The 15,618-nt window shown below is 35.1% G+C and overlaps 1 pseudogene; it reads right to left on the bottom strand.

Moving 5' to 3' along the window:
- The window catches only part of LOC127793136 (zinc finger transcription factor YY1-like), a 77,552-nt pseudogene that overhangs the window by 9,513 nt on the left and 52,421 nt on the right, over window positions 1-15,618 (bottom strand).

The raw sequence follows: 15,618 nt of genomic DNA, 5'->3' as shown, positions 1-15,618 counted from the left end.
GCACCACCACCACTCTTCCTCCTCCACCACTTCCATCTCCTTCACCTCCACCTCCGCCACCACCACCTCTATCATGACAATTGCCACCCACCACCTCCATCTTCTCCCTCTCCATCTCCTCCGCCACCACCTCCATCTTCTCCTCCGCATGGATGAAGTCTGACTTCCATCCTATATGAAGTTTACCCAGACTTCAACAATGAGACATCCATTAACAGATGGGTGGGGTTTGTTGTGTTGAACGAAATACAAAATTTGTAATGCAAGTATCCATATACAGGAAATAAAAGAAGCTAACTTGGGTTCGACATTGCTGTTGTTGGTGGCTATACTGGCGTGAGCGTTTGCTGGAGAAGGCGACGAGGCATCATGCGACATCTGTGAGTAACCGGCGATGAAATGACTTCAACGATTGTTTAGCTATCAACTGTTGATGGATAGCACGGTGGAGAGAAAGAAGAGAGAGAAAGAAAGAGAGACTTAATGTAGGGCGGACTTCAAAAAGTCTACCTTTTCTGTCACAAAAATTTTAACAAAATATCGTGATTTATCCTTTCAGTCATCCTGTGCGTTAACCAATTCTAGCAAAGTAGCATAATCCATATATATATACAAACATTTTGCAACTTTTCATGCCAACTCTTCTTTCTCTCTCTCTCTCTCTCTATATATATATATATATAGATAGATAGATAGATAGATATATACAAACCTTCTGCAACCCTTCATGCGAACTCTTCTCTCATTTTAACAAAATGTCGCGATATTTACATCCTCAAAATATTTCGATTTATCCTTTCAGACATCTCGTGCGTCAACCAATTTGGGCAAAGTAGCATAATCCACATATATATATATATATATACAAATCTTCTGAAACTATTCACGCCAACGCTTCTCTCTTTCTCTCACTACAAAAAAACTAGCATTTCAGCGGCGGTTTTCAAAACCGCCACTAAATCAGCCGTCGCGGAGCATTTAGCAGCGGTTTTTAAAATATAACCGCCGCTAAAATTAAAAAAAAATAAAAATTTTAATTTTAGCGACAGTTTTTCAACTGCCACAAAAAATAAAAAATTAAAAAAAAATTAAAATTTTAAATTTTAGCGACGATTTTAGAAACTGCCGCTAAAATTAAAATATTAAAACAAAATTAAAAATTTTAATTTCTCCCACTCGCCCACGCCCACTTGGTTGGACCCGCCCGCGCCCACTTGCCTGTGCCCGTGCGCCATGTGGCGAGCCCCTTTCCCCAGTTTCGAACCCACAACCTCCCCTATGCACATGCATACTTGTAACCGCCTGATCTGCCAACCTCCCTTGTTATATAACTGCATATATAAATTATATACCACTACTTTTCAGAATTATATTTTATATTTTTTAATATAGAAAGAAAAACATTAATTAATTAATTAATTTTTAAAAAAGTAAAGGAATAAATTAAAAATAAATTAATTAAATTAAATTAACTAAATTAATTTATTAGAAATAAAAAAATTATATATTTTTTAAAATTATTAAAATTTTGTTAAATTTATTTTTATTTTTATTTTTTTAAATTAAATTTTTAGTTAACTAGTGGTGAACCCGTGTGATATATGGGAGAGTTTAATTTAAAAATAAAAAAATAAATTTATTATTTTAAATAATTTTAACAAAATTGATAATTATAATTTTTTTAATCTTTAATCATATTGAAAAAATTTAAGTTTACGTAATTATTCACTATTCAATATACTAATGCAGAACACTTTTAATTCAATATACTTATAAATTTTTTTTTAGTATATTATATTTATTTATAAATAAATATTATAAAATCTATAATATTTCCATTAAAGACGTTCGTTATTTTCTATTTATTATATTATAATTATAAATATAAATTAAAACTCTTAAATATGAGTAAGAATAAGTTTTTTCAATAATAACAAAAATTTTAAAAATGAATTTTGATTTCTTCCATAGTCTTAAAAATGTGATACCTTAAATATTAATTAGCATTGAAAAACCCTAGTATTTGACAACCTTAAATATTTTTTTATGAATTTGTTAAGACATCACATTTTCAAGACTATAATATAATTATTAAAGTAATTAATAATTAATTAATCACTACCTTTGATTTAATGTAAATTTTTCAGGGAAAAAATTCACCATTGATTGACACTTGGCAAAATACTTGATTTGACTATCATATTTTAATATTATATAAATATACATAGAATAAAGATATAAAAATAATATTTTAAATAAATAGATAATTTTCTATGACTTAATTAATAGTTTAAGTTGTCTATTAATATTTCTTATAAAACTCATGCAAATTTAATACAAAACAATTAGCATTGAAAAACTCATATATTTAAAATTTATTATTAATTTTATAATAATTAGTACATATTATTTCAAAACAATTGAAAGATTTAAATTATTAATGCAAATTACAAAATGTAAATTATTAATGCAATAAGTATTAAACGCAAATCATTAATGCAAGTTTTTGGAGAAAATTTTATTACTACTTATTATTTCAAAGCAATTGAAAGATTTAAATTATTAATGCAATCAGTATTAATTGTAGATCATTAATGCAAGTTTTGGAGGAAAATTTCTTTTTTGAAGACTATCCTACTTTTATATATATAAAGATGTAAATTACAAAATATAAATTATTAATGCAATAAGTACTAAATGCAAATCATTAATTTGGGGAAAAATTTTATTATTACTTATTATTTCAAAGCAATTGAAAATTTTAAATTATTAATGTAAATTACAAAATACAAATTATTAATGCAATCAGTATTAATTGTAAATCATTAATGCAAGTTTTGAAGGGAAATTTCTTTTTTGAAGACTATCCTATTTTTATATATATAAAGATGCAAATTACAAAATGTAAATTATTAATGTAATAAGTACTAAACGCAAATCATTAATTTGGGGGAAAATTTTATTACTACTTATTATTTCAAAACAATTGAAAATTTTAAATTATTAATGCAAATTACAAAATACAAATTATTAATGCAATCAGTATTAATTGAAAATCATTAATGCAAGTTTTGGACGGAAATTTCTTTTTTCAAGACTATCTTACTTTTATATATATAAAGATGCAAATTACAAAATGTAAATTATTAATGCAATAAGTACTAAACGCAAATCATTAATGCAAGTTTTGGGTGGAAATTTTATTACTACTTATTATTTCAAAGCAATTGAAAATTTTAAATTATTAATGCAAATTATTAATACAATATGTATTAATTGTAAATCATTAATGTAAGTTTTGGAGGGAAATTTCTTTTTTGAAGACTATCCTACTTTTATATATATAAATATGCAAATTACAAAATGTAAATTATTAATGCAATAAGTACTAAACGCAAATCATTAATGCAAGTTTTGGGAAAAAAATTTATTATTACTTATTATTTCAAAGCAATTGAAAATTTTAAATTATTAATGCAAATTACAAAATGTAAATTATTAATGCAATAAGTATTAATTGTAAATCATTTATCTAAGTTTTGGAGGGAAGTTTCTTTTTTGAAGACTATCCTACTTTTATATATATAAATATGCAAATTACAAAATGTAAATTATTAATGCAATAAGTACTAAATGCAAATCATTAATTTGGGGGAAAATTTTATTATTACTTATTGATGAAGGTGTAAGACCGATCACCACTATCCGACTGACCGCCAAGTACCTACAATGAGTCCCTTGCTCCCCTGTTGTAACTCCGATGCCTAAGTTAGTTTCTCGGCAATAAAGCGTAATAGGATTCAGTCCTCAAGTGGGGAGAGAAGAGTTCGAACCTCTTCCTTGTGTTTATCCCTGTCCTTATATAGACGGGAGTCCTTCTTCAGCGATGGTTTCCTTTCTTCGCCTTGGATCGGGATTCATTCACAGCTCTTGGGGGAGGAGACCTCGCCGGGTATTGCGGCGACGAGGATCCCTCCTTCGTAATCTGTTAGCCTTCCGGGATAATCATCCCACCCGTCTCACTATCGTTATCCTGGGAGAATCTTGGGGAGCTCCTTTCGGGGAGTTCGGGATCTTAGCTTCCTTTTGAATTCAAAGAGATCCCTATCCTAGTTGGTGGTGGCGGGATATTCTCGTCCGTGCCAATCATGGCCACGTGTCCTCTTGAAGCAAGACTAGCTGGCGTTCTCTGGGCGGCTCCCTAGTAAAAACGCGTGTCCATCCTCTATTGACTGTTCCACCCGGGCATTAGGGTAATTTTAGGGGCTGGGGGTTTATCCCACATCATTTGCCCCCTACTCCTTGTGTCGTACAGCTATGACGACCCGAGGAGTATTAGAATGAAGCTAAGAGGTGCTTCCTCGGGTGCAAGAACATTTTATGCCCTTCTGCTCTTCGGTGAGGGTTATTACTCCGAACTTGTTCCCAATTTTCCCATGGCTCTTCGGGTCTTTTTGTGGAGAGTCGTTCGAAGAGGATCGTGACAGACTCGGGTCCCCTTTTCCAGGCCACGCCGCCAATGTTATTAATGCGCACGCCCCGGCTATCATGGCCTATCTCCACGCTTTTTTCAAACGTCTATCCCTTTGGCTTCCCCCGCGCAACCGCTTATTCTTTTGAAAGAGAACCATCTAGATGTCCCACGTGTCTTTCTCTCTCTGGCGTTAAATTAGGTCTTTTCGTCTTTCAAAAACGGCTGTCAGGATTGCCATACCTATATATGTACCCTTCATGCTCCCTTTCCTCTTTCTCCGACTTTCTCAAGCTCTCATCTGATTCTTCTGTTGCGTCTTTTGTTTCTCCGATCTTCTTTCGCTTCCTCTCATTCACAATTCTCATGGCGATCACGGGCTCGGGAAAATTTAGTGCGGCTGGCCAAGAACTCATCGACTGGGAAAACCACCCAGCTGCATCGATTCCTTGCAAATGGATGGGCGAGGCCGAGCAGCGAGACTTTCTCCAAAAGTACGATGTTCCGGACAATTGGGTGGTCGAGTTCAACACCCACCTGAGGGCGTGCCAGCCCCTCACTGGCCGCCTCTGCTTGTACCATTGTGCATTTGAGAAGGGTTTTTGCCTACCTCCCCGAGGGAGGGTTATGTCTCTCTTCCAACACATCGGTATTGTGCCTGCCCAAATATCCCATTTCGCCTGGCGGTATTTGATGGGTTTCCTTGCCATCTGCATTGGTGCCAACATAAACCCTTCGGGGGAGCTGTTCAAGTTCAACACCCACCTGAGCTGTTCAAGTTTTGGGGGAAATTTCTTTTTTCAAAACTATCATACTTTTATATATATAAAGATTTTGTGATTAATTTAAATTAAATTTTAAATTTCTTTTAAGATTTTATATTTCTTTTTGTTAATTTAATTCAATTTAATTTTAATTTTAAATTATTTAATTATTTTTTAATTTAGCTGCAGTTTTTCAAAATCGCCGTTAAATTAAATTTTTTGATGAATTTTGCGGCTGTTTTCAAAACTGCCGCAAATATTAATTTAATTTTAATTATAAATTATTTAATTATTTTTGAATTTAGCGGAAAAACCGCCGCTAAATTAAATTTTTTAATGAATTTTGCGGCGGTTTCGAAAATCGCCGCAAATATTAATTTAATTTTAAATTTTAAATTATTTAATTATTTTTAATTTAGCGACTATTTCTCAAAAATCGCTGCTAAATTTAATTTAATTTTTTAATTATTTAATTATTTTCTAAATTTAACGGCAGTTTTTTAAAAACAGTCGCAAAATTGAATGTTTTAATGAATTTTGCAACGGTTTTTCAAAACCGTCGCAAAATGTTAAAAAAACCGCCGCTAAAATAGTATTTTGCGGTGGTTTGTAAACTGCGGCAAAATTTCATTTTTTGCGGCGATTTTAGAAACCGCCGCAAAAAAATCGCCACTAAAAATCAATTTTTTTGTAGTGTCTCTCTCTCTTTCTTTCTTTCTTTAATAGTGGATCACCAGACAAATTCTCCAACTACTGTTCAATATCTGGAATGTAGGCGAAATTTCGATTTAGATGTTAGAAGAGTGTTGTTGGATGGTTATTGTGAATTCAGCCCCAACAACAATCAAAGTATATTTTGTGTCATATGCGGTTGTCACCGCAATTTTCACAGTCGTGAAGCCTTGCCTCCACCACCATCTCCTCTGTCGCCAGCTCCTACACCACCAACTCCTCTGACTCCGCCACAACCACCACCTTTGTCGCCCGCTCCTACAACACCAACTCCTCCATCGCCACTATCCCTTCCACCTCCATTTTCTCCGCCGCCGCCACCCTCACCTCCTCGCCCTCAACACCATCTCCATCTTCTCCGACTCCACTACATCCACCACCACCTCCATTTCCTCCGCTGCCACCTCTATCTTCTTCTCCGCCTGGATGAAGTCTGGGCGAACTTCATATGGGATAAGTCCGCCAGATGATATTTGGCAGGCTTCATCGGCGAACTTCAACAATTAAACATCGATTAACAGATGGGTGGGGTTTGCTTTTTTAAATGAAATACAAACTTTGTAATGCAACCATCCATTTACAAGAAATAAAGGAAGAAGTTAACCTGGGTCTGACATTGCCGTTGTTGGTGATTAGGCCACAAGGCACCGTGCGACGTCTGTGAGCAACTGGTGGAGAAATGACTTCAGCGATCGTTTTGCTATCGACCGTCAATGGAGAACACGAGAGAGAGAGAGAGAGAGAGAGAGAGAGAGAGAGAGAAAGAGACTTAATGTGGGGCGGACTTCAAAGAGTCCACCTTTTCTGTCACAAAAATTTTAACAAAATATCACGATTTAGCACGATTTATCCTTTCAGTCATCCCTCTAATTCGGGCAAAGTAGCATAATCCATATATATATACAAACCTTCTGCAAATCTTTACGCCAACTCTTATCTCTCTCTCTCTCTCTCTATATATATATATATACACACACACACACACACACACAAACATTCTGCGACTCTTCACGCCAACTCTTTTCTCCTTCTCTCTCACTTTCTTTCTTTCTCAAATGGCGGATCACCAGACAAATTTTTTAGCTACTGTTCAATATCTGGAATGTAGGCAAAATTTTGGTTTAGACGTTAGAAGAGTGTTGTTGGACGATTGTTGTGAATTCGGCCCCAACAATAATCAAAATATATTTTGTGCCATATGCGGTTGTCATCGTAATTTTCACCGTCGTGAAACCTTGCCTCCACCACCACCTCCTTTGTCGCCCGCTTCTACACCACCAAGTCCTCTGCAGCCACTTCCCCTCCACTTCCATCTTCTCCGCCGTTGTCACCTTCTTTTCCTCCACCACCACCTCCACCTCATCCACCATTACCTCCATCTCCTCTGCCACCACCTCCATCTTCTCTTTTGCCTAGATGAATTAGTATGGGTGGACTTTACATGGATGAAGTTCGCCAGATGATATCCGACGGGTTTTATCAGCGGACTTCATCCCACATAATATCCAGGCGAACTTCAACAATACGGCATCCATTAACAGATGGGTGGGGTTTGCTGTGTTGAACGAAATACAGAATTTGTAATTAAAGCATCCACATATAGGAAATAAAAAACAAAGCTAACCTGGGTCCAACATTCACTAGAAAAAAACTGACATTTAGCGACGGTTTACAAAACCGTCGATAAATCAGCCCTCGCGGAGCATTTAGCGTCGATTTTGACCAATCGCTGGAATAACTACCGCAAATCATATTTTTTGCGATGGTTTTAAAACTGCAGCAAAATTAGTGATTTAGCAGCCATTTTTAAAATATATAGCACCGGTTTTTCAACCGCCACAAAAATTAAAAAAAAATTAAAATTTTAATTTTAGCGGTGGTTTCTAAAATCGCCGTTAAAATTAAAACAAAATTAAAATTTTTAATTTCTCCAACCCGCCCGTGCCCGCATGTCCCCGCGCCACGTGGCAAGGCTGGAAATTTCCACTACCTCCCATTCTCCAGTTTCGAACCCACGACCTCCCCTATGCATGTGCATGCGTATAACCGTCTGATATGCCAAGCTCCCTTGTTATATAATCGAATATATAAATTATATACTACTATCCAGAATTATATTTTATATTTTTTAATATAGAAAGAAAAACATTAATTAATTTATTATTTTTTAAAAGAGTAAAGGAATAAATTAATTGAATTAAATTAACTAAATTAATTGATTAAAAATAAAAAAATTATATATTTTTTAAAATTATTAAAATTTTGTTAAATTTATTTTTATTTTTATTTTTTTAAATTAAATTTTTAGTTAACTAGTGGTGAACCCTTGTGATATATGGGAGAATTTAATTTAAAAATAAAAAAATAAAATTATTATTTTAAATAATTTTAACAAAATTGATAATTATAATTTTTTTAATCTTTAATCATGTTGAAAAAATTTAAGTTTACTTAATTATTCACTATTCAATATACTAATGGAGAACACTTTTAATTCAATATACTTATAATTTTTTTATTATATTATATTTATTTATAAATAAATAAATATTATAAAATCTATAATATTTCCACTTAAAGACGTTCGTTATTTTCTATTTATTATATTATAATTATAAATATAAATTAAAACTCTTAAATATGAGTAAGAATAAGTTTTTTCAATAATAACAAAATTTTAAAAAAATGAATTTTAATTTCTTCTATAGTCTTAAAAATGTGATAGCTTAAATATTAATTAGCATTGAAAAGCCCTAGTATTTGACAACCTTAAATAATTTTTTATGAATTTGTTAAGACATCACATTTTCAAGACTATAATATAATTATTAAATTAATTAATAATTAATTAATCACTACCTTTGATTTAATGCAAATTTTTGAGGGAAAAAATTCACCATTGATTGACACTTGGCAAAATACTTGATTTGACTATCATATTTTAATATTATATAAATATACATAGAATAAAGATATAAAAATAATATTTTAAATAAATAGATAATTTTCTATGACTTAATTAATAGTTTAAGTTGTCTATTAATATTTCTTATAAAACTCATGCAAATTTAATACAAAATAATTAGTATTAAAAAACTCGTATATTTAAAATTTATTATCAATTTTACAATAATTAGTACATATTATTTCAAAACAATTAAAAGATTTAAATTATTAATGCAATAAGTATTAAACGTAAATCATTAATGCAAGTTTTGGGGGAAAATTTTATTACTACTTATTATTTCAAAGCAATTGAAAGATTAAAATTATTAATGCAAATTACAAAATGTAAAATATTAATACAATAAGTATTAATTGTAAATCATTAATGCAAGTTTTAGAGGGAAATTTCTTTTTTCAAGACTATCCTACTTTTATATATATAAAAATGCAAATTACAAAATGTAAATTATTAATGCAATAAGTACTAAATGCAACTCATTAATGCAAGTTTTGGGGGAAAAATTTATTACTACTTATTATTTCAAAACAATTGAAAATTTTAAATTATTAATGCAAATTACAAAATGCAACTTATTAATGCAATAAGTATTAATTGTAAATCATTAATGCAAGTTTTGGAGGGAAATTTCTTTTTTCAAGAGTATTCTACTTTTATATATATAAAGATGCAAATTACAAAATATAAATTATTAATTCAATAAGTACTAAATGCAAATTATTAATGCAAGTTTTGGGGGAAAATTTTATTACTATTTATTATTTCAAAGCAATTGAAAATTTTAAATTATTAATGCAAATTATAAAATATAAATTATTAATACAATAAGTATTAATTGCAAATCATTAATGCAAGTTTTGAGGGGAAATTTCTTTTTTCAAGACTCCATGGAAAGCACGATAGAGAGAGAGAAGAGAGAGAGAGACTTAATGTGGGGTGGACTTCAAAGAGTCTGCCCTTTTTGTCACCAAAATTTTAACAAAATTTCGCGATATTTACATCCTCAAAATATCACGATTTATCCTTTCAGACATCTCGTGCGTCAACTAATTTGGGTAAAGTAGCATAATCCATATATATATATATATGCAAACCTTCTGCAACTCTTCGCACCAACGCTTCTCTCTCACTCTCTCTCTCTCTCTCTTTCTTCAATGGCAGATCACCAAACAAATTCTCCAAATACTGTTCAATATCTGGAATGTAGGCAAAATTTCGATTTAGATGTTAGAAGAGTGTTGTTGGATGGCTGTTATGAATTCAGCCCCAACAACAATCAAAGTATATTTTGTGTCGTATGTGGTTATCATCGTAATTTTCACCGCCGTGATGCCCTGCCTCCACCATCTCCTCTGTTGCCAGCTCCAACACCACCAACTCCTTTGCCTCCGCTACAACCACCTCATCTGTCGCCCGCTTCTACAACACCAGCTACTCCGCTGCCACTATCCCCTCTACCTCCATCTTCTCCGCCACCACCGCCATTTCCTCCTCCTCCTCCACCATCGCCCCCAACACCACCTCTATCTTTTCCGATTCCACTTCCTCCACCACCTCCATCTTCTTCTTCGGTTAGATGAAGTCTTGGCGGACATCATATGGGATAAAATTCGCTAGATGATATCCGGTGGACTTCATATGGTATGAAGTGTGCCCAAACTTCATCCAAACAGACTTCAACAATGCAGCATCCATTAACAGATGGGTGGGGTTTGTTGTGTTGAACGAAATACAGAATTTCTAATGCAACCATCCATTTACAAGAAATAAATGAAGTAGTTAACTTGGGTCCGACATTACCATTGTTGATGACTATACTGGCGCGAGCGTTTGCTGGAGAAGGCGACGACGCACCATGCGACGTCTATGAGCAATTGGTGGTGAAATAACTTCAGCGATCGTTTTGTTATCAACCGTCGATGGAGAGAGAGAGAGAGAGAGAGAGAGAGAGAGACTTAATATGGGGCGGACTTCAAAGAGTTTGCCTTTTTTGTCACAAAAATTTTAACAAAATATCGCGATATTTATATCCTCAAAATATCACGATTTATGACGATTTATCCTTTTAGTCATCCCATGCGTCATCCAATTTGGGCAAAATAGCATAATCCATATATATATACAAACCTTATGCAACTTTTCACGCAAACTCTTCTATCTTTCTCTCTCTCTCTCTCTATATATATATATATATACACACACACACAAACATTATGCGACTTTTCACGCCAACTCTTTTCTCCCTCTCTCTCTTTCTTTCTTCTTTAATGGCGGATCACCAGACAAATTTTTCAGCTACTATTCAATATCTGGAATGTAGGCGAAATTTCGGTTTAGATGTTAGAAAAGTGTTATTGGACGACTGCTGTGAATTCAGCCCCAACAACAATCAAAATATATTCTGTGTCGTATGCGGTTGTCATTGCAATTTTCACCGCTGTGAAGCCTTGCCTCCACCACCATCTCCTCTGCCACCAGCTCTTACACCACCAGCTCCTCCGCCACCACCATCGCCACCTCCTCTGTTGTCCGCTCCTACACCACCAGTTCCTCCGCCACCACTATCCCCTCCACCTCTATCTTCTCTGTCGCCGCCACCTCCTTCTCCTCTACCACCACCTCTATCTCTTCTACTGGCACCTCCATCTTCTCTTCAGCCTAAATGATATCTGGCGGGCTTCATCCCAAATGATATCCAGGCGGACTTTAATAATGCGGCATCCATTAATAGATGGGTAGGGTTTGTTGTGTTGAACGAAATACATAATTTGTAATGTAAGCATCCATATAGAGGAAATAAAAGACAAACCTAACTTGCGTCCGACATTGTCATTTTTGGTGGCTATATAGGCGTGAACATTTGCTGGAGAAGGTGACGAGGCATCGTGTGATGTCTGTGAGAAACCGGGTGCGAAATGACTTTAGAGATCATTTTGCTATCTACCGTCCATAGAGAGCATGGTGGAGAGAGATAAAAGAGAGACTTAATGTGGGGCGGACTTCAAAGAGTCTGCCCTTTTTGTCACCAAAATTTTAACAAAATATCGCGATATTTACATCCTTAAAATATCGCGATTTATCCTTTTAGACATCTCGTGCATAAACCAATTTGGGCAAAGTAGCATAATCGATATATATATACAAATCTTCTAGGACTCTTCACGCCAACGCTTCTCTCTTTCTCTTTCTTTCTTTCTTTAATGGCGGATCACCAGATAAATTCTCCAAGTACTGTTCAATATCTGAAATGTAGGTGAAATTTCGGTTTAGATGTTAGAAGAGTGTTGTTGGATGGTTGTTGTGAATTTAGCCCCAACAACAATCAAAGTATATTTTGTGTCATATGCGGTTGTCATCGCAATTTTCACCGTCGTGAAGCCCTGCCTCCACCACCATCTCCTCTATCGCCCGCTCCTACAGCACCAGCTCTTCCGCTGCCACTATCCCCTACACTTCCATCTTCTCCGCCACTGTCGCCACCACCACCACCACCACCTCCTCCTTCTCTACCACCGCCCCCAACACCACCTCCATCTTCTCTGACTCTACTACCTCTACCACCACCTCCATCTCCTCCACTGCCACCTCAATTTTCTTCTTTGCCTGGATGAAGTTTGGGCAGACTTCATATGAGATGATATCCAGCGGGCGTCATCGGCAGATTTCAACAATGTGGCATCCATTAACAGATGGGTAGGGTTTGCTGTGTTGAACGAAATACATAACTTGTAATGCAACCATCCATTTATAGGAAATAAAGGAAGAAGTTAACATGGGTTCGATATTGTTGTTGTTGGTGACTATACTGGCGTGAGCGTTTGTTGGAAAAGGCAACGAGGTACCGTGCGACATCTGTGAGCAACTGGTAGCGAAATGACTTCAGCGATCGTTTTGCTATTGACCGTCGATGGAGAACACGAGAGAGAAAGAGGGAGAGAGAGAGAGAGAGAAAGAGAAACTTAATGTGGGGAGGAGTTCAAAGAGTCCACCTTTTCTGTCACAAAAATTTTAACAAAATATGGTGATATTTATATCCTCAAAATATCGCGATTTAGCACGATTTATCCTTTCAGTCATCCCGTGCGTTATCCAATTCGGGCACAGTAGCATAATCCATATATATATGCAAATCTTCTACAACTCTTTATGCCAACTCTTCTCTTTCTCTCACTCCCTCTCTCTATATATATACACACAAATATTTTGCTACTCTTCACGCCAATTATTTTCTCATTCTCTCTTTCTTTCTTCAATAGCGGATCACCAGACAAATTTTTTAGCTACTGTTCAACATTTAGAATGTAAACGAAATTTCAATTTAGATGTTAGAAGAGTGTTGTTGGATGACTATTGTGAATTCATCCCCAACAACAATCAAAACATATTTTGTGCCGTATGCGGTTGTCATCGCAATTTTCACCACCATGAAGCCTTGTCTCCACCACCACCTCTTTTGATGCTCGCTTCTACACCACTTGGTCCTCTGCTGCCACTATCCCCTCCACCTCCATCTTCTCCGTCGCCGTCACTTTCTTCTGTGAGCAACCGTCCGCGAAATGACTTTAGTGATTGTTTTGCTATCGACCGTCCATGGAGAGCACGGTGGAGAGAGAAGAGAGATAGAGAGAGAGACTTAATATGGGGGGAACTTCAAAGAGTCTGCCCTTTTTGTCACCAAAATTTTAACAAAATATCGCGATATTTACATCCTCAAAATATTGCAATTTATCCTTTCAGACATCTCGTGCGTCAACCAATTTAGGCAATGTAGCATAATCCATATGTAACGACCCTAAAGTGGGTCTAGCTGTTTTAATACTTGACGTCAGTGTTTCGCAATTAGAATGTTGGACTAAATATTTTTATTAATGCTTAATGTTAATTTCCTTGGTGGCACAGAAATAATTTAGATTTCATAATTTTATTCTTTGGTGCATGGAATCAGAAATTTAAGTGAAAGGGCCTCAATTAAATAGTTAATGAGATGTCTAACCCAAGTGAAAAATTAAGCCTGGTGGGCTTGGAATATATGTATATGGGATATATGTGATTTGGGCTTAGGCCCATGGTGAGAAATTATTTGGAAATAATGGGCTTGATGGTGTAATAAGAAAATGGGAAAAAGAAAATAAATTAAGTAGCATTTGTCACTCAAGCCCCTAGATATTTTTGTTTGTAATATGAAAAGAGGGTTATTTCAGTAAATTCTGGAGCTGGCGTGCAGACCTGTGCGCGCTCCTTTTTCCCAGCAGCCTCTGTGCACAAATATCCTATTTCAGTGCAAGGTGTATCCCTTCTTTTTGAATGCACTGTTCCATTACTTATTTAGTCCATCTCCGTGCTCTTCTTCTTCTTCACCCTCTCCATCATATTCCATTACTTCTGTTTGATGTTGCTGTTTGCTTCATGTGCGCGGGTGGAACTTCTCTCTGATTGCATTCTCAACAGGCAAGTTCTCTTACCCATTTTTATTCCAATGCAACCACGTTATCTTTCAGTGCGAGCTCCCTCTTAGATATATTCTATATTACAATGCAAGCTTCCTTGATTTGCAAACTGTTGCTTATTGTGTCACCTCGCTGTTAGTGTTTTCCACTATGTCTATTTTGTGTATAAAGTTCCTAGTTGCTGTGAAGTCCATTTGATGTCTCAAGCGGGGTTTGATTCACCCTGATATTTGTTCAGTGAATGGCTTTCCTTCTTACTTACAGCTGGGTTTTGTTTAGCTCGTTGCTCCCTGTTCAGGCATTTATATATGTACATGTTGCATCACCTTTGGAAGCTCTCACCCTTAGCTGAATGTAAAGTGCTAAGTCACCATTAAATGATTTCATTAAGGTATTTGGAGCAAACAACAAAAGCCTCAACTGAAAATATATATAAACTGTTCGCCTATATATATGAGACCCACTTGTAAATACTTATATTCAATATGCGTAACGAGCTGATACCCCCCCCCCCCCCAGAGATTTGAAAAGCTTATTAAAGCATGCCCTGCCTAGCTAATCCACAATATATTATGCTTAAACAGTCATTTGAATGCCCCTGTTCTGTTCTGTTCGACAAACCTAGTTATATATATACACACGTTCAGCTTCATTGATGTTCTAGCGAGCTTGTTCCAGTTCTTTTCGTGAGCTCGTTCACCTCATGACCCCGAGCTCGTTCGCTTGTCCTTCCCGCGAGGTCTCTTGAGCTCTCTCCGTAAGCTGCGACCTCAAGACCGAGCTGTTCCCGAGCTCGTCCCATATGCCTTTGAATGAGAGCTATCAGCTCTCACCCTATTTATTTACCTTTCCTTAATTTATATTTTACTTTCCTTTACTTTAATACATAAATGTAAATAAGAAAGTACCCCCCCCCATTTGGATTCAATAAAAATATCAAAAAAATAAAAATCCATAAAAATAAAAAGTTAGAATTTTGGTTTTAGTACAAATCCATGAATTTGCAATTTTACCACCATCGAAATACATAGTTTTCGTTTCTTGAAAAATTCATTAAAAATCATTTTTACAACAATAAATGTTAGTAATCAAATTACCGGGAATTAGTTTTTCAAGATGAAGACATTTTCAAAAAAAAATGTTCTATTTGGTCCATTACCTTAGAAAAATTTCAGGATTATGTTTGGTCAGCAATTTCACGTGGTGTGGTCATTTGATTGCATGGGGTCGAATAATGAA

This window comes from Diospyros lotus, unplaced genomic scaffold, assembly GCF_014633365.1.
Source record: "Diospyros lotus cultivar Yz01 unplaced genomic scaffold, ASM1463336v1 superscaf1, whole genome shotgun sequence".
Classification (NCBI taxonomy): Eukaryota; Viridiplantae; Streptophyta; class Magnoliopsida; order Ericales; family Ebenaceae; genus Diospyros; species Diospyros lotus.
This window is presented reverse-complemented; position numbering and strand designations above follow the sequence as displayed.